General features: G+C 46.4%; 1 protein-coding gene across 1 annotated transcript in view; it reads left to right on the plus strand.

The window, feature by feature from the left end:
- hs3st1l2 (heparan sulfate (glucosamine) 3-O-sulfotransferase 1-like 2) overlaps positions 1–26386 on the plus strand; it is a 37447-nt gene that overhangs the window by 2816 nt on the left and 8245 nt on the right. Inside the window, exon 2 of the mRNA XM_054730301.2 lies at positions 3942–4332. The gene's annotated coding sequence lies outside the window, so the exon portion shown is untranslated. The remainder of the gene's footprint in view (positions 1–3941; positions 4333–26386) is intronic.

Genomic DNA, 26386 nt, shown 5'->3' on the forward strand with positions numbered 1-26386 from the left:
TCTTTCCGTAGCGCTCCTTTAACCATTCCTTCATTAGACTTTCCAGCATCCATCCTTTCTGGCTGACTAAAGCCGCACCTCGTTACAAGCCGCATGGATCAAAGCGTGGGAAAAAGTAGCGGCTTATCGTCCGGAAAATACGGTAATAAGATCATTTTCTCTTATTTTGAACTAAAAAAGAAAATAATTGGCTTGTGGAGCTCTCAGAGACCTCTGTGTTCCACCCGGTTGTACCCAGCGGTCAGCCCGGCGTATCTCTGACTCAGAAGCTCTGGTGTTGTGCACAGTTAACTCCGGTTGTAGCTAGGTTGCTACCTCCGTTAGCTTAGCTCCCTCCTCCGCGTTAGCTTTGGGCTAGCTTCAGGTTAGCTTGTAGATGGGGGTGAAAAAACTTGCCCTGATATTTCTGACTTTATTCTCAAAGAATGCTAGAAGGTTGTTACAGTCAGACCTTGAGTAAACTGGCATGAGAGGGACATGAGGAGAAACAATCTGGTTTATGGTGTCAAACAGAACTTTAGAGTTATTTTTGTTTACAGCGATCAGCTGAGCAAAGTAAGCAGCCCTGGAAGTCTCAGTCAGAGATGTTATCAGTTCTCTAAAGTGCAGCCTGTGACTTTCTAATCTAGTTAACATCCAACGTCTCTCGGCTCTGCTGCGTGTCCTTCTGACACTGTAAATGTTTTGATTAATCCAGGGACTTTTCCTCTTGCTAGAAAAAGTGATCTGCTCAACAGGAGCTACTTTATCTAAGGCCTAGTCCAAACGTAGCCGGGTTTTTTTAAAAACGAATATCCGCCCCTCCAAAAACTTGCATCCACACCACCTCGTTTTAAAAAAAAACTCTGTCCACACGTACCCGGATAAATACGTTGTTAAGGACATGCCAGACCTGTAGGCGGCAGTACTTCCCCCGTTCTTAACCTCGTCCTTCGTCTGTGGTCTTCCGCAAGGAGCAGTAATTCCACTTGCAAAAACAAACAAGCAAAAAGCGCTTGGACGATTGATAAAGCGAGCGCAGCTCTGAGGGCATCCATGCTGTCGGCTAGTGTAAACACAGGTCGCACACGTGATGTCAGCATTTTTTTGTCGCGGAAAGTGACGTTGCGGACCTTAAAACTCCGGTTTTGTCCGTCCACACGCAGACACCCAAAACGGAGAAAACACAGATCTTCACTTTGGCCGGAGTTTTTAAAAAGATCCGTTTTCGTGTGAAAAAACTCCGTTTTCGTGTGGACGACAGGCCAAAACGTAGGAAAATATCTACGTTTTGGCAGATCCCCGGCTACGTGTGGACAGGGCCTGAGATGCTGCAGCATTTTTTATCCAGTTTTGCAGTTTTTCTGTGTAAAAAAACTGAAGCAAAAAAACAAAACTACAAATGAACTCAACCGTGAACTGATTTGGACCAGATGAAAAGGTGTGTGCTGCAGGTGTGACAGCCCAGTACACCTGTAGGTGTAGAGTCACACCTTCACAGGAGGATCCAATTAACACAATTAGGCTCCTTCAGCTGATGTCTCATCACACACACACACACACACACACACACACACACACACACACACACACACACACACACACACACACACACACACACACACACACACACACACACACACACACACACACACACACACACACACACACACACACACACACACACACACACACACACACACACACACACACACACACACACTGTATTATGCTGAAAATGTTCCCTAAAACTGCTTTTAGAGAGACAACTTTTCTCTCCCGTTTCAGTGAATGTTGACAGAAACCTGAAGGAGTTTTCTAAGTGAGCTGCTGTTTTAGATTTGAGTCTGCAGCCTCCGCGAGGGCTGAGACTGACAGCCAAACACAGCGGGGAAGTTATAAAGTATTCAATAAGACGCTGGAAGACCAGCGATAAAAAATATAGACGATCACCAGCTCTGCTCTTTATACCCGCAAGCTTTTCCAAATTGCACAGGAAAACATTTTATTCTGGACTGAAGCTGCAGATCCTGGAGAAAAGAGCCAGTTTGCATTCACGGATGTTTGTTGTTTTATTGATGGAGGATCTGTAACCGGGGCAGCGTTCACTAACGAACGCGACCCGCAGCGTTAGGGACGGGGTTGAATATTGAATGTTTGAATACTGAAACGAGGTCACCTGCATCCCTGTTTCTAGAGCAGCAATAGCCGTTTGTAACCCGAGGGGGTGTTGTGCTCGAAACAGCACCCCCCCCCCCAATCCAACATCTGTATGTTAGCATCATTAATTAAAGCTGAAAGTCTGCATGCTAGCCTCCATCCTCCTTGTTTGGCTGCGACTTTGAATAACAGCACACAGATACCAGAGGCAGCCGTGGCTGTACGCACCCCCATCCACCCAACCCCCATCCGCTCAGCCTCTGGGGAAGGGGGGGGTTAATGTGGATCCAGGGCAGATTAGCAGGCTAAAGCTATATGTACTGTAATCAGTGTGATGGGCTTAAAACCCAAGCAAAGTGGGGTCTCCTCGAGGTTAAACCAGCGCCCGTCTCTTCCAGTTATTAATCAGGTGAATGTTTTTTTAATCTAATTTAATTTTTATGACCAATTTAATAAATGTAGAAAGTACAGGTGTCCAATGTGTGGCCCGTGGGCCAGTGGCAGCCCTCAGAGGGACTTTGGGCGGCCCACATCTTCAGCTGGTGCAGAAAATGAATTTAAATTTTTTTCCACTAATTTAAGACCTAAAATGTTACAGATGACTGAGGCTCGGAGTGATTTTGTTTGTTATTAATGAAGCTTTTAGTGATTTGAGGATAAAAATAAAATTACTGGAGAAAAATAATCTGGCTAAATTAAAGCTGTAAATGCAGAATTACAAATGTAATTGCCTTGATGTTTTTTTAATTAAGTTACGAAATCGCTTCAATAAATTATTGTATGCTAAACAGGTGAAGATAGCATTTTCAAAATAAAAGCATTTATATCTTTATTACTCTGAAATATTTAACAGAATTTCTCTCCCGAGCCGCTGAATGTGTTGACCTGCTGTAATTATGGAGTTTCGTCTTCATCACAAACGTTTTTCTTATCTTAAAGGGTCGGTATGATACATTTTAAAATAATGATTTCTTGGTTGAGATCATTAATTGTCAAATTGTTCCCTGAATTAAAACATCACGAATCAGAAAAAAAATACATATAATGGTTTTCTTTTTAATTTTTTTAACCCTTTGATGCATGAATTATGAGATCTTCAACCATGATTTTTTAACATTTTTTTTCATTCATCTTCAGGTGTGAATGAAACAAATTTCAACAAATATTTTTTGTAAAATTTTATAATTTACAAATAATTTATTACATGTCCACCTCAGTGGACAGCGTGCATTCTGAGCATGAAATATGTTGGCTTGGCTTACTGAAGTCCAAATGGAGGGGCTCAAATGCAATAAAGTCTTCAACAGCTGTGCTTAATAGCAAAAACAAATAATTTTGAGTACCTGTCCACTGTAGTGACCGTTATGCATCAAAGGGTTAAGTGAAGGGAAACAAAAGGTAACCGCTCTCCGGGGGAACCGGATCAGATATATTTGGGTTGTTTTGCTGCTTTTGTCTATTTGCCAGATCTTTGTAACTTATTCATGATTTGAGAGACTCTGAGCAGCAAAATAAAGGAGGGATTGGAGGAGGAGAGCCAACAGGAGGAGGCTGGAAACCAAAATCAAGCAGGAGGAGGGTCGAATGGGTGTGTGTGAGGTGTGTGTGTGTGTGTGGGGGGGGGGGGGGGGCTCCATCATCAAGGTGATCAGATGAAAGACAAAAAGTCAGAGGAAAAAGAAAGAATGAGGAGAGGTGTGTTTCCCTTCAGGCGGAGATGTGTTTGTGTGTGAACTAATATCTCTCTCTCTCTCTCTCTCTCTCTCTCTATCTCACACACACCCTCCCACCCTCCCACCCAGCCACTCAGTTACAGACGCACTCGCTGAGGTCGGCGGCACAAAGCAGAGACGCTCAGCTCAGCTTCACTCATTCGCTCAGACACTCGGCACACACACAGATACGCAGACTGTCTCTCTCTCACACACACACAGATACGTAGACTCTCTCTCTCTCTCACACACACACACACACAGATACGCAGACTGTCTCTCTCTCACACACACACACACACACAGATACGCAGACTCTCTCTCTCTCTCACACACACACACACACAGATACGCAGACTGTCTCTCTCTCTCTCACACACACACACACACACCTTCACGACACTGAGGAAAAACTGAAAGAAAGAAGAAGAGAAGGGAAAGCAGACAACTGCAGATCCTGAGAGAAATCTACAGAAAGCAGGTAAGAGCAGGTTTTACTTGGTTAGACTCAGATTAAGAGTTCGTTATGAATCACAGAGGCAGATTATTGCTTTTGCACCACGCAGCGGTCTGCTGCTCCTCAGAGTGAGAAAAGGATGTTTTTTTATGAAACATTTATGATTTACCTGTAAACCAGTAGAGATTAAACATTTAGCTGCTGGTGGAGTTTTAAAAGTGACCAAATCTGATTTATTTGGAGGAAGGGAAGGATTCCTGCTCCGATGGGGAAGGCTTGCTGAGAATAAACGTGAAAGCGGAAGTTTGTGAGGATGTTAAACACAAACTTTAATATTACTGATGTGTGGGCGCAGTGCTGGTGTTTCTGTCGGCACGTTAAGAGGACAGGATCTGCAAAGGTTAAAGTTTACTTTTGAGTAAAAACGAGAAGTTTTTGCTGAACGATTCTGGAGGTTTCAGTTCAGAATGTTTAAAAGTGAAATCCTCCATCCGGAGAGGGCGACGCTTTCTTTGATCATCATCAGTTCATAAAGTGACTAAAATGATGATCAGCTGCTTTTGGAAAAGAAGAAACAATCTGCAGTGATGCATTTAGACTCAGAACTTTATTTCTTCTTCCTGTTTGTCACATCAGAAGAACCGGTCATGTCGCATCACATCACCTTTCCAGCTTCTGCTCTGATCACGGATTAAAACTTAACTCCAAATCTGCACCAGCAGCACTCCGGGAGCCACGCCTACTCATTGGGTTAATGGGACCAGTTATGGAGTCTGGTTTGGGTCTAAAACCTGAAACCAGTGTGGGATCAGAGCGAGAGGACACTGACTCGGTGTCCGCCGTGGTTCTGAGCTTCAGTTTGTTTAGAAAGAGATAAAATGAGCAGAGAAGACTCGGAGTCAGAGAGAGATCAGCGATGAATGGACTGTGTGTGTGTGTGTGTGCATGTTTGCATGCATGTGTGTGCGTGCATGCGTGCGTGCGTGCGTGCGTATGTGTGTGTGTGTGTGTCTGTCTGTCCGTCCGTGTGTGTGTGTGTGCGTGCATGTGTGTGTGTGTGCATGTGTGCGTGCGTGCATGTGAGTGTGTGCATGTGTGCGTGCGTGCATGTGTGTGTGTGCGTGCGTGCGTGCATGTGTGCGTGCGTATGTGTGTGTGTGTGTGTGTTTGTGCATGCGTGTGTGTGTGCATGCATGCGTGCGTGCGTGCGTGTGTGTGTGTGTGTGTGTGTGTGCGTGCGTGCGTGTTTGTTTATGTGTGTGTGCATGCGTGCATGTGTGCGTGCGTGCGCGTGTGTGTATGTGTGTGTGTGTGTGTGTATACGTGCGCGCGCGCGTGTGTGTGTATGTGTGTGCGTGCATGCGTGTATGTGTGTGTGTGTGTGTGTGTGTGTGTGTGTGTGTGCTGAATGAGGGGGCGTGTTTTCTCCAAACAAACTGTGAGCCATCTCTGACATTTGCGAGGTTAATGTTGCACCAAAACGCGTCCGCTCTCGTAAACATCACATGGAACAAACGCATTATTTGCTCATGGGCTCTCGGTGTAAACTGTCCGAGTCTCGTAACGCAGGAATTCTGGTGCTCTGGGGGACGAGTGTGAGCAGTGAGCTGGACAACATGAGCCAGCGTTAAAGGTCAGACCCACAGAAACAAATTCTGTCAGCTAAATAAAAGATGTAAAAAGTGATTTTATATGAATAAAACGCTCTAATAAAACTGATCACTGTGAACATCTGGTCTGATAAACACAAAACTAATCATAAAAACAAGCAACCTTCCTTCCAGAAACAAAGAAGATTATATTAATGAATAAAAAATCCCTAAAATTAGAGAATGATCGTAGTCATGAGATTTATTTTAAACCAAATCCCAAAACGTACATTTTTTAATGTGGAAGTTTTAAAAAAACATGTCACTCTAAATGTTATTGTTTATGAACATTTAACATCTTACCTGGTAACACATTAAACAGCCTCAGTTTGGAGAAATGGGAATCAGATCAGACCAAACAGTTTAGCTAACGGCTAACCACAACAACACCAGTGACAACGTTTATTAAAGACCAAGCTCACTGAGAAAACTTTTGACTTGTTTTTTTTGAAATATGAAGGTCTGTCTGAGTTTAACTTGCAGGCGAAATGTAAAATTAGTCCTAGGCACCCATTTCCCACCTAAGCCGCTGGTGGAAAATGGACGGGAAAACGCTCCGAGTAAAAAAGTCAGCCAAACGCACGTCGTGATGTCAAAGTAACACTCATGGACTCACCCATCATGACTCATGACTGGGACGCCTGTTGTTGGTTCAGCATCCAGGAAACCGTGGAGAATGTCTCAGCTAGTAGAAGCTAAAGGTTAGCATTAGCAACTCCACCACACAGCAGAACTCCACCGAATATTGTTATTCGTGGAGATAAAACATCAGCGTTACCGAGCAAATTGGGTCAGTGGTAAAGTCACGTTGCTGTTAGCCAATCAGAGGCGAGACGTCCAAATATGAGGTAGTAAGACTCCAGATTCTGCCGTCTGCTGCTCACCTCTCTTCTGACGCACTTCCATGTCCTGTAACAGGAGCGTCAGAGCTGTTTTCCACAGAGATCGACTCACAGGGCATTCATTTATACTAAAGACCTCTGCAAATGTGTTGAAGAAATTGGTGAACCTGGTCTTTAAAAAAATGTACTTGACAAAAAGAATCCTACTACATTTTCATAAATTTACACAAATGAAGACATTTTGGCAGATCTGTTGGGAAAACTGTGGCTAGCTTTGATTCTGGAGTGGTTTGGTCGTTTGACTCTGTTTCCCAGTTGAGGTTGTTGAAAGAGCCACCTACGGCAGGTGACGCTTCTGTTAGATTTAGTGGCCCGAACACAAATCCCTGTGGAACCAAAGAAATAAATAAACACAAGATAGATAATTTGACGTTTTATTTTTCAGAAATTTTTTTGTTTATTTCTGTTTTTTTTGCTCTTTAAAAATTAGTTAAATTTTTTTAATTCATGAAAAATTTTTTGTTTTTCTTGTTTTGCTTCCTTTTTTCTCTTTTGCTTTGACAAAGGTTTGAAGGTTGCAGGTTCAAATCCCAGCTGTGGCTTGTCTGTGGGGAGTTAGCATGTTCTCCCCATGCTTATATGTTCCCTGGAGACTCTGCTGTCCCCAAGTATGAGTTCAACTGGCTGTTTGTCTCTGTGTGTCCCTGGGATGGACTGGGGGCCTGTCCGGGATGTGAAGTGGTTAATAGATGAGTGAAGAAGTGCTGCTGGTCATAACAATGAGCAGTATGTAACACCTCCTTTAAGATAGCTGGCGATAATTTGAGTTTACGGGGGAACGTCGTCGGTCTTCAGGACTTTTCCTTTATTTACTGACCGTTAAACGCTCGCCGAGCTCCAAACAGCTGCTCTGTTGTGGCTGACAGCGGAGGTCGAGGAGCAGCAACAGAGACGCAGAACATTAAAGTTTCAGAAACCAAAACAGTCAGCTGAAGTCGCTTTACAGCCCAGCAGAGCTGAGAGAAAACACAGCAACTCTTCAGTTTTAACACTCAAACATTCCTGCTTGTCTCGTAAAACTATTTTCTGAACTCGAGTCCCGATTATAGCCGCTTGAATTTTCTCCAGGAGAGACAGGAAATGAATAAAAATAAGATAAACGGACAATTACGCATGCATGGTTATGTAAATTCAGTCATCAAATAGAAACTTTATGGGGAGAAGTTTCTTTAGTGTGAATTTCCCAAACGACTGCAGTGGTTGTGAAGTCAGAACAGCAGCTCCGAACTTTCTGCTGACGGGAAAATGAATTAAAACCCTCAGAATGTCGTTATTTCTCATAAAACCATAACAGTTATAAACCTGAGTTATTTCACACCTCGGAAAAGTTCAAGCCTCTCACAAAGAGCCAAACAAAACCGGATCACAAACCACCAAAGCAATTAAAAGCGGCGCCGGTAAACAGGCAGATCAATTAAAAAGTGATTAGAACATAAAGCACGGTCGATAAAGTGCAGACAAGCAAAGCAGCGGCGATAAACACTCCACCTTAAACCCATTTTATGCTTTCTTCATCTCTCTTTTCTTTATTTCTCCAAGGCTTTTGTGTTTATTTCTAAATGAGTTTAATCTGATGAGATTACAACTTATTTGGTCAAAATCTTCCCCCTCCGGATGGACGGGGGTAACGAGAAGAGGTTTCAGGCCTGGTTGCTGCTCTAAAGCAACAGGAAGAAGAGAGTGGAGGCGGCAGTGATGAGGGACAATTACAGACAAACTGAGCAAAGTTCGGTGGGAATAAAGAGAAACTGTGAGCGAGTGAAAGGGAAGTGAAATGGATGTTTGTGAAAATGAGGAACAATCTGAAACAGAGATAAGAGGCTGAGCAGAGCTCCGAGTCTGGAAGGTGGAGGGTTCGTGGGCGGGGGTCCCAGCCGCCGTGCTGGTTCAGAACATTATGGCTGTTTGGGCACATTATGGAGCATTAGCTGGAGGAGCATCTTTGAATAATGCATAGTCTTTATTTATGAGCAAAGAGCAAACGTCCTCAGAGGAGCTGTACACCCGGACTGGCTCAGTCAGTCAGAGGAGATCTCAAGCTTAATCTAAACTAGAACCACCACCGCCGCTCTTAACCAGAACCAGACCGAAAACCGTTCCTGCAGCCTGCCCAAAAGTCAAAAATGACATGAGATGGGCTGTTTGCACGTGTTTGAGTCCCGGAAAAGACCAGTTTTACAGATGATCAGCTGAAATCTGGAGTTATGGCCGAGAGAGCCTGTTTTTGTTCCAGGAACTTAAAACCATATTTACCTTGTTGTTGAATAAAGGCTGCTCGGAGTGTCACGCGTACCAAAAGTAACGTCTGAGTAACGGTCACAGAGAGGCGGTTCAGTCTGAGAAAAGCTGGTTTAACACGTCAAACACCTCCAGCCCGCCTAAACATCAGTAATACATAAATGCTGCAGAGCAGCGCTAGCCCGAGCTACTGCTAACGCTAGCTTGACCCACTGCTAACATCCTTGTTGGACAGCAAAGAAGAATCTCGTCTACGGAAGGCCGTTTAGTTTAAAATGTGGTCGTCGTGTCAGATCAAGGCTGGTCCGCTGAAACCTCTAAAAAAGTCTCACCCGAGTCAGATTCATGTGTTCACAGCTGCTCAAATGGGGGAATATTTTAAAAGTCAATCAAATTCACAGATCATGACCATTCACCGCCTCCTGGTAAAGGGAAGTTTTCCTCTCCACTATCGCTACATGCTTGCTCAGCGTGAGGTTTGCTGACACAACAGGTCAGCTGACTCGATGCAATCTGCTGGTGGCTGTGTGTGTGTGTGTGTGTGTGTGTGTGTGTGTGTGTGTGTGTGTGTGTGTTTGCGTGTACATGTGTGCGTGTGTGTGTGTGTGTGTGTGTGTGTGTGCATGCACGTGTGTGCATGTGTGTGCATGTGTGTGTGTGCGTGCGCGTGCATGTGTGTGTGCGCGTGTGTGTGTGCGCGTGCACGTGTGTGTGTGCGTGCACGTGTGTGCATGTGTGTGTGTGTGCGTGCGCGTGCATGTGTGTGTGTGCGCGTGTGTGCGCGTGCACATGTGTGTGTGTGCGCGCGTGCACGTGTGTGTGTGCGTGCACATGTGTGTGCGCGTCTGTATGTGTGTGTGCGTGCGTGTGTGTGTGTGCGTGTTTGCGTGCACATATGTGTGTGTGTGTGTGTGCGTGCACGTGTGTGTGCGCGTCTGTGTGTGTGTGTGCGTGCGTGTGCGTGTGTGCGTGTGTGTGTGTGTGTGTGTGTGTCTGCTCTGTCTTCTCCATCCCCAGTGAGTCGTGGAGGATGGCTGCTTATACTGAGCCAGGGTCCTCTGGAGGTTTCTTCCTGTTAAAAGGGAATTTTCCTCTCCACTGTCGCTGCGTGCTTGCTTAGTATGAGGATCGCTGTAAAGACTCTGACACGAGTCAGTGACTCGATGCAACCTGCTGGCTTCCTTATATAGGAAACGTGTTACTGATTGGCTTAATGACCTGACCTGTATTGGAGTGTTTCCTGTGTGAAGGTCCTTGAGACGACTCTTGTTGTGATTTGGAGCTTTATAAATAAACTTGGATTGAATTGAGGTAAATAAATAAACAGAACTGAATGAAACCACTGGAGTCTGTAAGGAAAATCCCTTTTGAATTAAAGATGTCCGTCACAGATGAAGACCATCATCAAACAGAAGATTAACTACAGATCTCCGACTGCTGCAGGTATTGAGCTAATATTTGGTTTGATAGTAGCTGACAGCGATGGGGACTTGTGGCATCAACAAGTCATCTCCATGACGTCTTTTTCTTCAGTTCAGCAACTAAAGCAGGGATTTCAGTCAGCGCAGTGAACGAACCTGGTTGAGCTGCTGAGCAGAACAAATCACAGCATCACGTAATCATGGAGTTGACTTGGTGATGCCACAAGTCCCATCTCTGGGAGCTGACAGTCTTCCAGAGCAGATTCCAACAGATTACATGAACTGACGCATAACCGTGTTTGTGAGGAATAACCATAAACAGCCTCATCATTCATTCACCATGAAATCTTTAATGAAACCAGGTCAAAAAGGAGGATTTTGTAAAACGATTGTGGGAACGATCTAGCTCCAGCAGCAGTGACACGAGCACACAGGCAGCTCTAGCCACTCTCACACCCGACACGTGTGAAAACATTAACAGCTTGCCAAAGTTTGCCACTCTGACAGCGTGTGAATTAAAAGGAACAACTTTCTGTGAGCGCGTGATCACATTTTCTGCCTGCCAACATTAAAAGGTGGCAACAGACGGCTGCTGAGCTCCGGCGAACCCTCCTGGAGTCCGACAGCGCGGCCAATGAGGCGTCTCGCAGGCGCTCGCAGACGCATCTCAGATCCAAACTTTTACGTGTCATTTTTATGATTGCATCATCTGCAGGTTTTATCGCAGCGTGCCACCTCCTCTGTCACAGACCGAGTCATTTCCACAGAGAAACATTTCTCCGTGGAAATGACTCCAGGCCTGAAGGAGGAGGAAGATCATCAAACTTTGTTTTTCACAACTTAAAGAGCAAGTCACCCCCAAATAAACTTTTTTTTTTGCTGATAAACTAAATAAACGAGTGTCTAATCGTGCTGCAGACACGTGTCGTCAATAATTTGGCACTTCAGTGCATCTTAGTTAAAATTGAAATATTCTGCCTAAAACTGGCAGTGTTGTGCCGTTGTCAGGTAAAAACTCTGCACTGTATTTTAATTTAAATCTGCCATCGCTATTGGCTAAGAGGTATGCTATGATGTAAACTGGTACATTATGATGTCACAATTCTGTCGTGAGCCTGTGTGTGTGTGTATTTGTTAGCAGCTCCACCTTCTCGGTCTGCCAGGCAACAGCATTTGTTGCATTTTTCAAACATGAAGTGGGAGTGGAGTTAGACTCTGGTAGGGGGTGACTTGCTCTTTAAATGTTGTCGAAGGTCGACTGGAAGATTCAGGGCTTTCATCCTGACAGATGTTAGTGGCTTTCATTCCAGTTTGTGCCTTTGGTCTGTTTTCCTCTGAATGAAGGACTCAGAAGTCATATTTAAATCAGTAACAGGTCTTCTTCACCCAAAAGCCCAGATCATGATACCACCACCACCGTGTTTCACCAGGGCTCCTATGCTGGAGTGCAATGTTTCACTTTCTGCAGAAATAATGCTTCTGATTTTGTTTTGAAGTTAAAGTTAAAGTCCCATTAGTTGTCACACACACAGGTGTGTGTGCGAAATTTGTTCTCCGCATTTGACCCATCCCCTGGGGGAGCGGTGAGCTGCAGACACAGCCACGCTCGGGAACTATTTGGTGGTTTAACCCCCCAATCCAACCCCCTTAATGCTGAGTGTCAAACAGGGAGGCATTGGGTCCCATTTTTTCAAAGTCTTTGGTATGACCCGACCAGGAGTCGAACCCTGATCTCCCAGTCTCAGGGCGGACACGCTACCACTAGGCCACTGAGCTGATTTATGAAGCTCATAAATCATAATATTTTTTCTGGCAGCGTTCTGGTCTGTGATCTGCAACAATCGCTAACAGCGGTAGCGTTCTCCTTGCAGCCGTGCCATGCACACAACATTTGTTAAATGATCTCCTGATGATGGATTATGCACATTAGCTGATGAGCCTTTAGCTACTCAGGAGTTATTCTGAGATTCCTTCAGTTAAAATCTTGGATTTACTCCGATTGTTCCCAGTCTGACGGCAGCTGACTTCCAACTATTAGGATTGTGTCTCTGCTAAAGAGCATCATTCCTCCGTTCACACTTCTGCAACTTCATGTTGTGAAGATCAGACGCTCTCAGATCCTGCAGCGTGTTAATCAGCCCCCGTCGCTCGATCTAACACCGGGAAGTTCGTCTTCGCATTAGCGGCTAATTCCAGGAACTTGAGTCATCTCACCACTGACAGGATTCTAACCAGATCTTTCCTCGGGTTCAAAGTTTCCTCTAAAGAAACGCACGCCCACACGGCGAGGGCCTCTCGTTAGCTCATGAAGGTATTTCGCACCGCAAAGACTTTTAAAAACAGCTTAAATAAAATAGCGTTGTCTTATAAATTCAATCCAAATCGGTTTCTTCATCAGAATGAAACTTTTTGAGGATTAATTTAAGGGTAACAGACACTTTTTAAGCACTTTATCAGCACAAGTTTACCATAAACAATGTTAAAGGGAATTTTCTGGGCTAATTACTTGAAGTGCTTCTCAGTCTCACCCGTAGAAACCGCCTCTGTTCAGAGAAAGAGAGTTTATGTCAGGATTGATGCTCGGACAGCTGAAATCTAATAACTTTATTAGTGGTATATTTCTGCAGAAACAGTGATAAATTCCTGCAGGACTCACCTGTGAGATGCACCAGAAACTACATTTAGCTGCTGCTGGTGATTTTAACTCTCATGCAGTTTTCTATGGAAATAATAGATGCAACTTTTAAACTTAAAAATAGCAAAAAGTAGTATTTTTGCATGTGATGGCTCTCTAGGGATCACGGATTCGAGCTAAGAGCAGCTGTGTTCATTAACAGCTTTACTCCAGGATGTGGTTTTGTGGTTTTTAGTAGAGCTGAAGGCCGACGACGCACTCACGGGAGGTCGGTGTTCACCGTGTTTGTTCAACCTTGTGGTGGGAGTTTATCAGCCTGGCAGCCCCCCACTCTGTCGGCTTCGCAGGGACTCGAACAGTGTGGGAGAACACACACACACACACGCACACGTGCGCACACACACGCACGCACACACAGGCACGTCGAGCATGGCCGTCACACTTCATTTCCTCTGAGGTGACGAGACGTCCTGGTGGCGGGCAGATGGAGGACGGCGCTGTAACACACGTCTGACGGTTTCTGTTACGACTTCATCTGTTTTCTAGTTCAGTCCAACAGGAAGTGAATGAACTCCAAACAGGATTTTAAAGGAAACGGCCACTTTGTGAATTCATCTTTAATAAAAACGGGCTTGGTTGCAGATTTTGAGAAACCAGGGTTTCGTAGTTGTGAGACCTGCAGCAGAGCGACGTCAAAGTTACATGAAGTAAAAAGAGAAGTCCTTCTGTTGCTTAGAGGAACGCAGATATGAGCATCTACCAAGGCCGGGGCAAGTGGGCCGCTCCGTCTACTCAGCAAGGCGGCGTGATTTGCTCCAAGGCGGCGGTCAGATAAAAGTTCTGACAACAAAACATCCGACTGTAATTGCAGATTTTTGAGTTTTGCTAACTCCACATCAGTCAGCAGAGGCATCTCTTCCTCCTGCTTTTGCAGAGGTCAGCTTCAGAGCCGCTGCTGCGGAGCTGGCAGGGTTTCAGTGGCTTGCTTCGGGGCACATCAGCAGGATTTCATGTCGTTCAGCACGCTGAGCTGGAGCCAAAGACTGCAGGCTGAAGGATGATCATCCCGCTCACCGTGGGCGGGAACATCCTCCCTCCTGTGAGCTGACAGGTTGAGCTAAAAGATGTCAGAAGGTGGAAAAGTGAGCAGATTATGTTTTAGTTTTCAGCGTTTGACTCTGCAGACCCGGTAGGTTTGTGTTTGAATCAGGAACGGGACAGATCCTGATCCCATTCCTTGATCCACCTCGGCTTTTGATGAGGAGGAGCAGCATCTTCATTCACATTTAGTTTTTTCTGGAATGACCTAAACCGTATACAGCTCATCCCAACTGAGGAGTTGACTTCCATTGTGTCAGAGGAGGAAATTTTAACATTTTATGAATAAATACATTAAATAAAGTGAAATGTTTGTTTGAAAGCAGGAAATTGAAGATGCCTCCCTGTTGCTTTAATGTTAGAAAAGCTGGATTTTTGTTTTTGTTGCATAAAGTGTAAAACATCTCTAACGTTCTGCTCGTGTCATCCAGATGCCAGCGATCAAACTCCTTTCACTCTGCCTGACTCTCGTCCTCCCTTCTGGTGTCCTGCAAATTAAAACCGGTCATCCAGATCTTCCAGATATTGACCCGACTCGTACAGTAACAAGTCTCAACTTCTGCTCCCAAAACTTGAAACTAAAGCATCAAAGGAAGGTCACGACGGGCGAAGAGGAGCTCTGCAGAGAGGGGAGGGTGGCTTCAGATTTGTTCAGTGACCTTGATTTATACCAGACAGTCGAGCCGAGTTTGGATCTGGACGGGGAAACGTGTGTGTGTGATGGCTCTCATTAATTTCTTGTTGCAGGAGTGTGTGTGTGTGTGTGTGTGTGTGTGTGTGTGTGTGTGTGTGTGTGTGTGTGTGTGTGTGTGTGTGTGTGTGTGTGTGTGTGTGTGTGTGTGTGTGTGTGTGTGTGTGTGTGTGTGTGTGTGTGTGTGTGTGTGTGTGTGTGTTGTGGTTGGAAAAGAGGAAGAAAGCAGTATGTGAGGAGGGGGGTTAAGTAGGAAGGCAATAAAGCCATTTAAGAGTCATAAAGTGCTTGGTCAATCAAAACCACCCCCTGTTGAGAGCCTCATGTCCTCATTCTTCAGCATGCACGTGTGTGTGTGTGTGTGTGCATGTGCGTATGCATGTGTGTATGTGTATGCGTGTGTGTGTGTGTGTGTGTGTGCACGTGTGCATGTTTGTGTGTGCGTGAGTGTGCGTATGCATGTGTGTATGTGTATGCGCGTGCGTGTGTGTGTGTGTGTGTGTGTGTGTGTGTGCACGTGTGCATGTTTGTGTGCGCGTGTGCGTGAGTGTGCGTATGTGTGTGTGTATGTGTGCACATGTGTGCATGTGTGTGTGCGTGTGCGCGCGTGTGCATGTGTGCGTATGCACGTGCACGTGTGTGTGCATGTGTGTGCGTGTGTGTGTGTGCGCGTGTGTGTGTGCGCGCGTGTGTGTGTGTAAGCGCGTGTGCATGTGTGTGTACATATGTGTGCACATGTGCATGTGTGTGCGTGCGTGTGTGTGTATGCGCGTGTGTGTGTATATGTGTACACGTGTGCATGTGCGCGCGTGTGTGCGTGTGCATGTGTGCGTATGCACGTGCACGTGTGTGTGTGTATGTGTGTGTGTGTGTGTGTTTGTGTGCGTGCACGTGTGTGTGTGTGTGTGTGTGTGTGTGTGTGTGTATGTGTGTGTGTGTGTGTGCGTGTGTGTGTGTGCGTGCGCGTGTGTGTATGTGCGCGTGTGTGTGTGTGTGTATGTGTGTGTGTGTGTGTTTGTGTGTGTGTGTGTGTGTGTGTGTGTGCTGAGGGGCTTAGTGAGACAGTCTGGAGCGGCGGTGGGGTATCGGGCTCTAGGAGACAGAGCGGCTGCACCACCAGTGGAGTTTTGTGACCATAGCAGCAGAGCAGATGCAGCGTTTCAGGTGTGATTCACGTGCAAACGTCACTGTTTTAAAACAAAACACACCTATTCTCATGCTCTCCTTTGGCCTCTCAGCTGGAAGTCTTTTCTTGCAGATATAAAATAACAGAGCAAAGCAGAGACCGTCCAGAACTCTCAGAGCTTTAATCTTCTGCACACTCTCGTGGTATCATTCGAGACCAACGCCCACAAAGCCTCTACAGCTTTGGGCTCCTTATGCTGCATGTTGTGTACTCCTGCAGCAGAGCAGCATGAGTCTGAAAACTGAAACACAAAATGCAGTTTGAGAAAGAAATAGCAGAAAATGACACTAAACAAACTAAAGTCAAAGTCCGGTAAAACATTCTCCTCTAAAGTTTTCCCCTCACTGGTGACCCTATGACATCACATCCAGGTCACCTCCCTCTCTCACACTATGTTCTAGTCTTTCTCCACATCTGCGTCCTCCTGTGGTTCTGAGTCGAGTTAAACCAGCGATCAGACCAATGATCCATTTTGGACGACTAACCACCAGCAGAACGGTTTGCTTTATTACCGTCGCTGCAGGGCATCGTTTGGACGCAACACCACACCAACTGTGACATCATCTGTAACCACCACCACTATCAGCCCCCCTACTTTTACCCACTCCCTCTCTTCCTCCATCTTTCCACACCTCCACAGTCCATCCATTGGGTCGTCTGCCCAGGCGAGATCCATCGAAACAGTCGTTGCCATGGTGACCTCCCGGCTGGAGCACATCTGATGACGCCGATATTGTGTTCCACTTTCTCACGTTTTTACACCGAAAACCCACACCATCTGCTTCGTGTTGTTGCTGCTGCTCCCAAACAGAACACAGGTCAGGACTCGGTTAAATTTGAGCTCGCTGGCCCGTGATGATATTGACCAGATACGACTTGCTCACCCCATCTGTCAGCTCATCCTCCATCCAGACGCCTCACGTTGTTTGCAAGCGTGACTGTCACACGTACCGATAATGAAGCTGAATTCACCCCTCCTACCCGTGCGCCGCACCCCGCCAGTGTCCCGCTTTCCCTCAGTGACAGTTGGGTTAAATCGGCTCTGGCAGGTCAGCTCTCCTTGCTGTCAGGCCAAGCTGTCACTGTGAGAAGACGCACGTATGTTGCGTGTCCCTGATCGTGTTTTTGGTCATGGATGCTGGCGGTTGGGTGGGTGCAGAGTGTTAATGACAGGAGCTCGGTTTGATCGCCACCATTTTTAAACAGATTTACAAGCTAAACTCTTGTTCTCAGCTGAATTCTTTGGAGGTTTTTAAGTTTAGTTTAGCAGATTTTTGTGTGTTTTGCTCAAAGTTCTCCTTGACTGAGGAACTGTAAAGTGTTTGTTCTTTCTGAAACATGATGGGTAGTTCTGAGTTACACAAGCTAAGCGTGAAAGTCTTCTCCAACCTCCATCGCGTGCGTCCGCTGCAGAAAAGAAATGAACGGGAAAACGATCGGTTCAGAAAAAGCCGGCCTCTTCTACGTCACATGATAAATTAGTATTCATGGCCCCGCCCACCTTGGCTTGTGACCACCCACAGAAGAACGTTTTAACTTTGCAGACAGGAGAGAGCAGAGCACGGCTCGGCTAGTAGAAGCTAACCATTAGCATTAGCCATTTTTAAAAATGGCAGAACACCTTTGGAGAGAATACATCAATTTGCTATTTTTCCCCAAGAAAATGTTTTCCAGTGTTGTGTGTCGGGCTGGGCACAGACAAGACTGGCGAGACAGGAGGTTCGACTGTAGAGTGTGTTTGACCCGGTCGCTGGAAGGAGGTGGCACGCAATGGATGTAGGAATGTCTCTCCGAGACTCGAAGGGAAACTGGACCGTATGGCAGTTCCCCAAAGAAAGCAAAATAAACTTAGTAGTAGATAACATCTGGATGACTCGGAACTCGATTCTGAAGCGATGACTGAGTGAAAGGCGGAGGTGCTGGACTTCCCTAGATAGGCTGCGGAGGTGCTGGACTTCCCTAGATGGGCGGCGGAGGTGCTAGACTTCCCTAGATGGGCGGCGGAGGTGCTAGACTTCCCTAGATGGGCGGCGGAGGTGCTAGACTTCCCTAGATGGGCGGCGGAGGTGCTAGACTTCCCTAGATGGGCGGCGGAGGTGCTAGACTTCCCTAGATGGGCGGCGGAGGTGCTAGACTTCCCTAGATGGGCGGCGGAGGTGCCAGACTTCCCTAGATGGGCTGCGGAGGTGCCAGACTTCCCTAGATGGGCGGCGGAGGTGCCAGACTTCCCTAGATGGGCGGCGGAGGTGCCAGACTTCCCTAGATGGGCGGCGGAGGTGCCAGACTTCCCTAGATGGGCGGCGGAGGTGCCAGACTTCCCTAGATGGGCGGCGGAGGTGCCAGACTTCCCTAGATGGGCGGCGGAGGTGCTAGACTTCCCTAGATGGGCGGCGGAGGTGCCAGACTTCCCTAGATGGGCGGCGGAGGTGCCAGACTTCCCTAGATGGGCGGCGGAGGTGCTAGACTTCCCTAGATGGGCGGCGGAGGTGCTAGACTTCCCTAGATGGGCGGCGGAGGTGCTAGACTTCCCTAGATGGGCGGCGGAGGTGCTAGACTTCCCTAGATGGGCGGCGGAGGTGCTAGACTTCCCTAGATGGGCGGCGGAGGTGCTAGACTTCCCTAGATGGGCGGCGGAGGTGCTAGACTTCCCTAGATGGGCGGCGGAGGTGCTAGACTTCCCTAGATGGGCGGCGGAGGTGCTAGACTTCCCTAGATGGGCGGCGGAGGTGCTAGACTTCCCTAGATAGGCGGCGGAGGTGCTAGACTTCCCTAGATAGGCGGCGGAGGTGCTAGACTTCCCTAGATAGGCGGCGGAGGTGCTAGACTTCCCTAGATAGGCGGCGGAGGTGCTAGACTTCCCTAGATAGGCGGCGGAGGTGCTAGACTTCCCTAGATAGGCGGCGGAGGTGCTAGACTTCCCTAGATAGGCGGCGGAGGTGCTAGACTTCCCTAGATAGGCGGCGGAGGTGCTAGACTTCCCTAGATAGGTGGCGGAGGTGCTAGACTTCCCTAGATAGGCTGTGGAGGTGCTAGACTTCCCTAGATAGGCTGCAGAGGTGCTGGACTTCCCTGGACAGGCTGCGGAGGTGACGTGAGTAGTTGTTCTGCATCTGGAGGGGCATTAAAGAGTGGGAACCATGACGTTCTGAGTTTTGTTAACGAAGGCTGTTAGCCAATCAGAAGTGAGATATTTACATGTCATAAAAATTCATGAGAAAACTTGCAATCTTGTCGTTTTCCGCCCGTTTTCCTCCGATAGACTTCTACTTCCTGATACAGGAGTGTCAGAGCTTCTTTTTCCCACTCAAAAGGCATCGATTCCCACCGGAAACCACGGCTAGTTCACGGAGAAAAAGATGGAATAAGAGTTTTGTTACGTTTTCATGACTAAATGATGCTCTTTTAAACCTGCCACTTAAAGGGTTAATCATTTTTAGCGAGGAAATATGTTTATTACTACTGATACATATGAAGAAATGTAACTTGTTTCCAAATCCAGGGTTTACGAGGCAGAAATGGGATGTTTGGGACATTTTTTATTGTTATTTTTACCGTTTTTAATGGCCTGGCAGTGATAGAGTCCCTCACAGGCCACAGGAACCAGTCCAACACAAATGTTGAGCCATAAGAGTTTATCAGTCTGAGTTTGACCATAAAGCTTTTGGAAGTCAGAACTCTGAAGTTCTGACGTCCAAAAACACCTTTTTTTTCTTTCAGAACAAAGTTTTAACGTTACCCACGACTCGGAGGCGCTTTCATCTAAGATATCATTGTGTGCTGTTGCAATCAGACTCTTTTCAGCTGAGGTAAAAAGACCCAAAATTAAAGACAGTGGAAGGAATGAAAATTGTTATTGCTTTCTAATTTTAGGTTTTAGCCTCCGCTGTTAACTTTCATAATTACGGCTAAGTGCATTTCAACCCCCAGCAGGCGGCAATTCTGCAAACTGGGAGCCAGAAGCATGCGGAGGTGTTCAGAGTCTGCAGGTGTGAGGGAGGAGGAAAAGCTCATCATGGAGCTGACTCAGGGGACGACCAAACATCTCAGAGCTTTCTCTGTCCCAGCTCTAGATCAAAATGTCACCCGCCAGGGCAACACAAAGAAAAAGGCAAAAACCTAAACATGTAGGCCAATAAAAGACCTTAAAATTTTTTATTTGTGCAGCATCCTCCATTTTTCCTGCATAAACACACTGACTAATGACAGATCTCTGATAAAACGGCATTTCCTAATCAGACTCCTGTAAAATAACATCTTCTGCACACAAACACACACACTTCATTCACCACACACACAGGGCTGAGCGCCGCAAAGTAGACGGAGTCGGCACATTTTGGTGTTTGATATGGTTGACCCAGATCTCCGAGCACGCATGGCAGGAGGAGGAGGAGGAGGAAGGGGGTAACTTGGTGTTTTGAATGTGTGAGAGGAAAAGATGATGAGGGAGCCAACGGGTGGTGGGTGTCGGCCCCCGGTTCGCTCGCAGACGGTTTTCTCCCAGGCTGTCTGACTGGAAAAGCAGCAGGGTTCAAATGGACGGATTCCAGTGAAGGTCAGAGTTACTGAGACATGAAAGACATAAAGAAACTGGGGAGTGAATAAAGAAATAAATCACAAAACTGCTTTTTGTCTTCCCACCAAATCATCATTTTACTGGTTTTAACTGGATTTGGTTCCAAACCAAAGAGGAAAATAAAGCATATACTCCTAATTATTAGAACAATTTTACACATTTTAAGCCCCAAAAACAAGAAAATTGACAAACTTGTCGTGGATAAAAGTTCTGTTTTGATGCAATATGCAGCTACACCACTAGATGTCACTATAATCTCATTCTCACTACTAAAAATGCTTTAAATATTCGTGTTAGTTTGTGTTTGCAGTAAATGATCAGATCTTTGATCTTCTGACAAAAATCTTTTTTCCATCCTATCACACCGAGGAAGGGCGAGTTATCCTGTAATCGAGAGGTTGTGGGTTCGATCCCGGCGGCCGCCAGCGAATTCTGCTGTTGTGTCCTTGGGCAGTTCAATTCAATTCAATTCAATTTTATTTATATAGCACCAAATCATGACAAGAGTCATCTCAAGTCACTTCACACAGTAAACATTCCAATTCAAGTCAGTTCATTAAGCCAATCAGAAAAAAGTTTCCTATATAAGGAACCCAGCAGGTTGCATCGAGTCACTGACTAGTGTCAGAGTCTTTACAGCAATCCTCATACTAAGCAAGCATAAAGCGACAGTGGAGAGGAAAACTCCCTTTTAACAGGAAGAAACCTCCAGAGGATCCTGGCTCAGTATAAGCAGCCATCCTCCACCACTCACTGGGGATGGAGAAGACAGAACAGGCGCGCGCACACACACACACACACACACACACACACACACACACACACACACACACACACACACACACACACACACACACACACACACACACACACACACACACCTCATTGCCTGCTGGTCGGAGAGACCGGCGGCGCCTGTCTCACTTCCGTCAGTGCGCCCCAGGGCAGCCGTGGCTACATTAGCTCACCCCCACCAGCGTGTGAATGGGTGAATGACTGATTGTGTTGTGAAGCGCCTTGGGGGGTTTTGCTGTCATACTGAATCTCATCCGACATCTTGGGTCATTCCTGCATGTTTCCACGCATGTCCAGATCTATCCATCCGTTGTCTATACCCGCTTGTCCGCGCAGGCTCGCGGCTCTATGAGACATAAAATCTGAATCAGCTCATTCACATTTATTCTGCTCATTTAGAGTTTTTATTACAATATGGCCTCCTCTGAGATAAAAACGTGTGGATTATTTAAGTTTAATCAAATATTTTCTCCAAAGAACCCCTTTGAGTTTGACTTCTGCCCTTAGACCAAAGCCAGACGTGACCCCCGCCTCGTCCTGAATATGCTGAGTACGTCGCCGTGCAACACATGGTTGACTCTGGTTTGCTGGTTTTGCTTCTGCAGCTGATGTTTCTGTTTTTCATCTTTCTGACATCAAACCTTCTCCTCCGACTGGAGCATCCCTCTGAGCCTGGTTGAGGTTGAGTCGGTCTCCTCCGGAAAGTGTCCCAAGGAGACAAAACTTCCATTTTTTCCCCCTTTGTCCCAATCAGTGAACTCTGAGAGAACTTCCAGCTTTTTTGGACTTTAAAAAATGATTTTTCTAAAGTATTATGAAGAAATGAGAAGTAGGTGGAAATTTTTTGTTTATTTTTCTGTAACCGACCAACAGGACGAACGCCAGCGGATGCCCTGTTCCAGAAGCATGACCAATTTGCATCTTTCCTCAGACGTCTCCATCTATTTTGATTGCGGACTCCCCTCCGAGTGTTGGCCATCTCCTCCCCAGGCGAGAAATGGGAACGGGATGAGAAATAGGAGCAGCCTTGTTACATTTCCTTTGTTAGACCAAAAAGCAATCGTCTCGGAGCCTGTTTGCTGGAATCGGGCAGGGTGATTGGTTGGGACGCAAGAGGAAAGAGTGGCTGTGGTGAAAATCTGAGACGCAAACGAGTGAAGAAACGGACGGAGGGTGGATGAAAGAACGCAAGACAGAGTTTTATCTGACTTTTACAGCCTTGGTGATGCGACAGGCTTTGCAATCCAAAACGGTTCACCATGAAACCCCCTACTGGGGACAATCTTCATGTTGTTGTACATACAGTCTCCCATAGAGAACACACACACACACACACGCGCACACACACACACACACACTACCTCCACCCAGTCATGCGTCCTTGCCACCAAGCCTCCTCCTTCCCTGCCACCCTCTGTCTCTTTGTACAGGATAATCTCTCTCCCAACCCCCAAATACCATCGCTCAGTCAAAAGATATTTCCAAGGGGCTGGATCACATGCTACACACAAAGACACACACACACACACACACACACACACACTTACATGACACTTGTCCCAAAAAGCAGATGGCACTATCTGCCTTTCACAGATAATTAAACTCCAACCTTCCACTTTTTCCGTTTTCCCTCCATCTCTGTCGTCTCCAGCCCTTCCAGATTTCTGTGTTTGCCATTACAGAGAGTTCATGCATCATTAACAATCTTGGCATTGTTGTTGTTGTCGTTGTTTGTTCTCTCATTCCGCGCAGCCTAATGTGGATCATAAGAAGTGCACGACGGGGATGCGCTGTGACTCATGTGAGGCTCATTGAGCAGAGCTAAGGGGCTGACTTGGAGCTCACATTTTAGAAAAAGAAATAAAAAAGCAGAAGTCTGTTCAGTTTTAGTAAGAAAAACGCGTAACTGTATCACTTTGTGTCTTTGAAATTGGATTTGGTTCTGTAGTTTACAGATAATATAATATAATATAATATAATGTAATATAATATAATATAATGTAAAATAATATAATATAATATAATATAACATAATATAATATAATACAATATCATTTAAAATAATATAATATAATATAATATAATATAATATAATATTATGTAAAATAATATAATTTAATATAGTATCATATAAAAAATATATAAAATAATATAATATAATATAATATAATATAATATAATATAATATAAAATAATATAGTATAATATAAATAAATAATATAAAATAAAATAATATGATATAATATAATGTAAAATAATATAATATAATAAAATATAATATAATATAAAAAATATAAAATAAAATAATATAATATAACATAATATAATGTAAAATAACATAATATAATATAAAATAAAATAATGTTAACTAATATAATATAATATAATATAATATAATTGTTGTCGTCGTCTTCCTCCGCTTATCCGGGTCCGGGTCGCAGGGGCAGCATCCCAACTAGGGAGCTCCAGACCGTCCTCTCCCCGGCCACCTCCATCAGCTCCTCCGGCAGGACCCCAAGGCGTTCCCGGACCAGATTGGAGATGTAACCTCTCCAACGTGTCCTGGGTCGACCCGGGGGCCTCCTGCCGGCAGGACATGCCCGAAATACCTCCACGGGGAGGCGTCCAGGAGGCATCCTGACCAGATGCCCAAACCACCTCAACTGGCTCCTATCGATCCAGAGGAGAAGTGGTTCTACTCCGAGTCCCTCCCGAATGTCCGAGCTCCTCACCCTATCTCTAAGGCTGAGCCCGGCCACCCTACAAAGGAAACTCATTTTGGCCGCTTGTATCTGCAATCTCGTTCTTTCGGTCATTACCCAAAGCTCATGACCATAGGTGAGGATTGGGACGTAGATCGACCGGTAAATCGAGAGCCTGGCTTTCTGGCTCAGCTCCCTCTTTACCACGACAACTCGGCTCAGCGTCCGCATCACTGCAGACGCCGAACCAATCCGCCTGTCGATCTCCCGATCCCTCCTACCCTCACTCGTGAACAAGACCCCGAGATACTTAAACTCCTCCACTTGAGGTAGGACCTCTCCCCCGACCCGGAGTTGGCAAGCCACCCTTTTCCGGTTGAGAACCATGGTCTCAGATTTGGAGGTGCTGATCCTCATCCCAGCCGCTTCACACTCGGCCGAACCTACCCAGCAAGAGCTGAAGGTCAGAGCTGGATGAAGCTAGGAGGACCACATCATCTGCAAAAAGCAGAGACGAGATTCTCCTGCCACCAAACTCGACACACTCCACACCACGGCTGCGCCTAGAAATTCTGTCCATAAAAGTGATGAACAGAACCGGTGACAAAGGGCAGCCCTGGCGGAGTCCAACCCTCACCGGGAACAGGTCCGACTTACTACCGGCTATGCAGACCAAACTCACGCTCCTCTGGTAAAGGGACTGAATGGCCCTTAACAGAAAGCCACCCACCCCATACTCCTGGAGCGTCCCCCACAGGGTGCCCCTGGGGACATGGTCATAAGCCTTCTCCAAATCCACAAAGCACATGTGGATTGGTTGGGCAAACTCCCAAGGTTACCGCCTCGGTCTGCCACCCGATCCACACTGCACCGGACCCTTCATGTTCCTCCTGCGGGTGGTGGGTCCACAGTTGGATGAGCCCATGTATCCGGTTCGGGCTAGGCCCGGCCGGGCCCCATGGACGAAAGCCCGGCCACCAGGCGCTCGCTCACGGGCCCCAACCCCAGGCCTGGCTCCAGGGTGGGACCCCAGTAACCCTCCGGGCCGGGTACTCCATCCCTTTGTTTGTATATCCATGAAAGATTCTCTGAGCCGTTCTTTGTCTCACCCTTCACCTAAGACCAATTTGTCATGGGAGACCCTACCAGGGGCACAAAGTGCCCCAGACAACATAACTCCTAGGATCATTAGGGCACTCAAACCCCTCCATCACGATAAGGTGACGGTTCAAGGAGGAGAAAAAATAATATAATATAATATAATATTACATTATTATCCCATATACTTATGGGACAGCAGTAGCTCAGGAGCTAGAGCAGGTTGTCCAGTAATCGGAAGGATGCAGGTTCGATCACAGCTCCATTCTTGTGTCCTTGGGCAAGACACTCAACCCACCTCGCCTCCTGGTGGTGGTCGGAGGGACCGGAGGCGCCAGTGCTCGGCAGCCTCTCCTCTGTCAGTGCACCCCAGGGCAGCTGTGGCTACATCGTAGCTCATCCCCACCAGAATGTGATTGGGTGAATGACTGAGTGTGTTGTGAAGCGCCTTGGGGGGCCGTAGAAATCTAGGAAGGCGCTACACAAACACAGGTCATTTACCTTTTCATCCCATAAACCCAAATGGTTTATTTCAGCAGCGACTTTGTCTGAACGCCATCTTTTTTATTGTCGATCAAACTCTGCAAGTTTAAAAGAAGCGGATTTATCGACCTGGTCTGCGTTGGAATCGAGGCTTCAGAGACAAATCTTTATTTACTGTGAAAACAAAGATGAAAACGGGCTCCCCGTCGTATTTAGGCCAGACGGCGTTAACCTGAATTCTGCTGTGAATCAACGACTAATCAGCCCTCGGCTCTCGCCTCATTGACACGCGCACGGAGCCGCTTCTCATTTCTGAATCCAGATCCGTCTCATTTCATTTTTGTCAGGATTAAAAGTTCATTGAGTCAAAAAAACAAAACAAATTCAGGCCAGGAAGGTGCTGCTTGTGTTTAATTTATGAGCAGCTAAGAGGCTGCTGCAGGGCATCCCCATTAGCACGGCGCGGGGGTTTGTTAGCCGAGCCGCACAAACAGCGTGAGTTTCTAACAACTCCTGAAGTCGTGGAGGAGAAAAGGGACAAAGGTGGAAGTTAAGGAGGACGGGAGGAGCAGAGGGACACAGAGAGGTGGAAGGGACGGATAGGAGG

This window comes from Nothobranchius furzeri, chromosome 10, assembly GCF_043380555.1.
Source record: "Nothobranchius furzeri strain GRZ-AD chromosome 10, NfurGRZ-RIMD1, whole genome shotgun sequence".
NCBI lineage: Eukaryota > Metazoa > Chordata > Actinopteri > Cyprinodontiformes > Nothobranchiidae > Nothobranchius > Nothobranchius furzeri.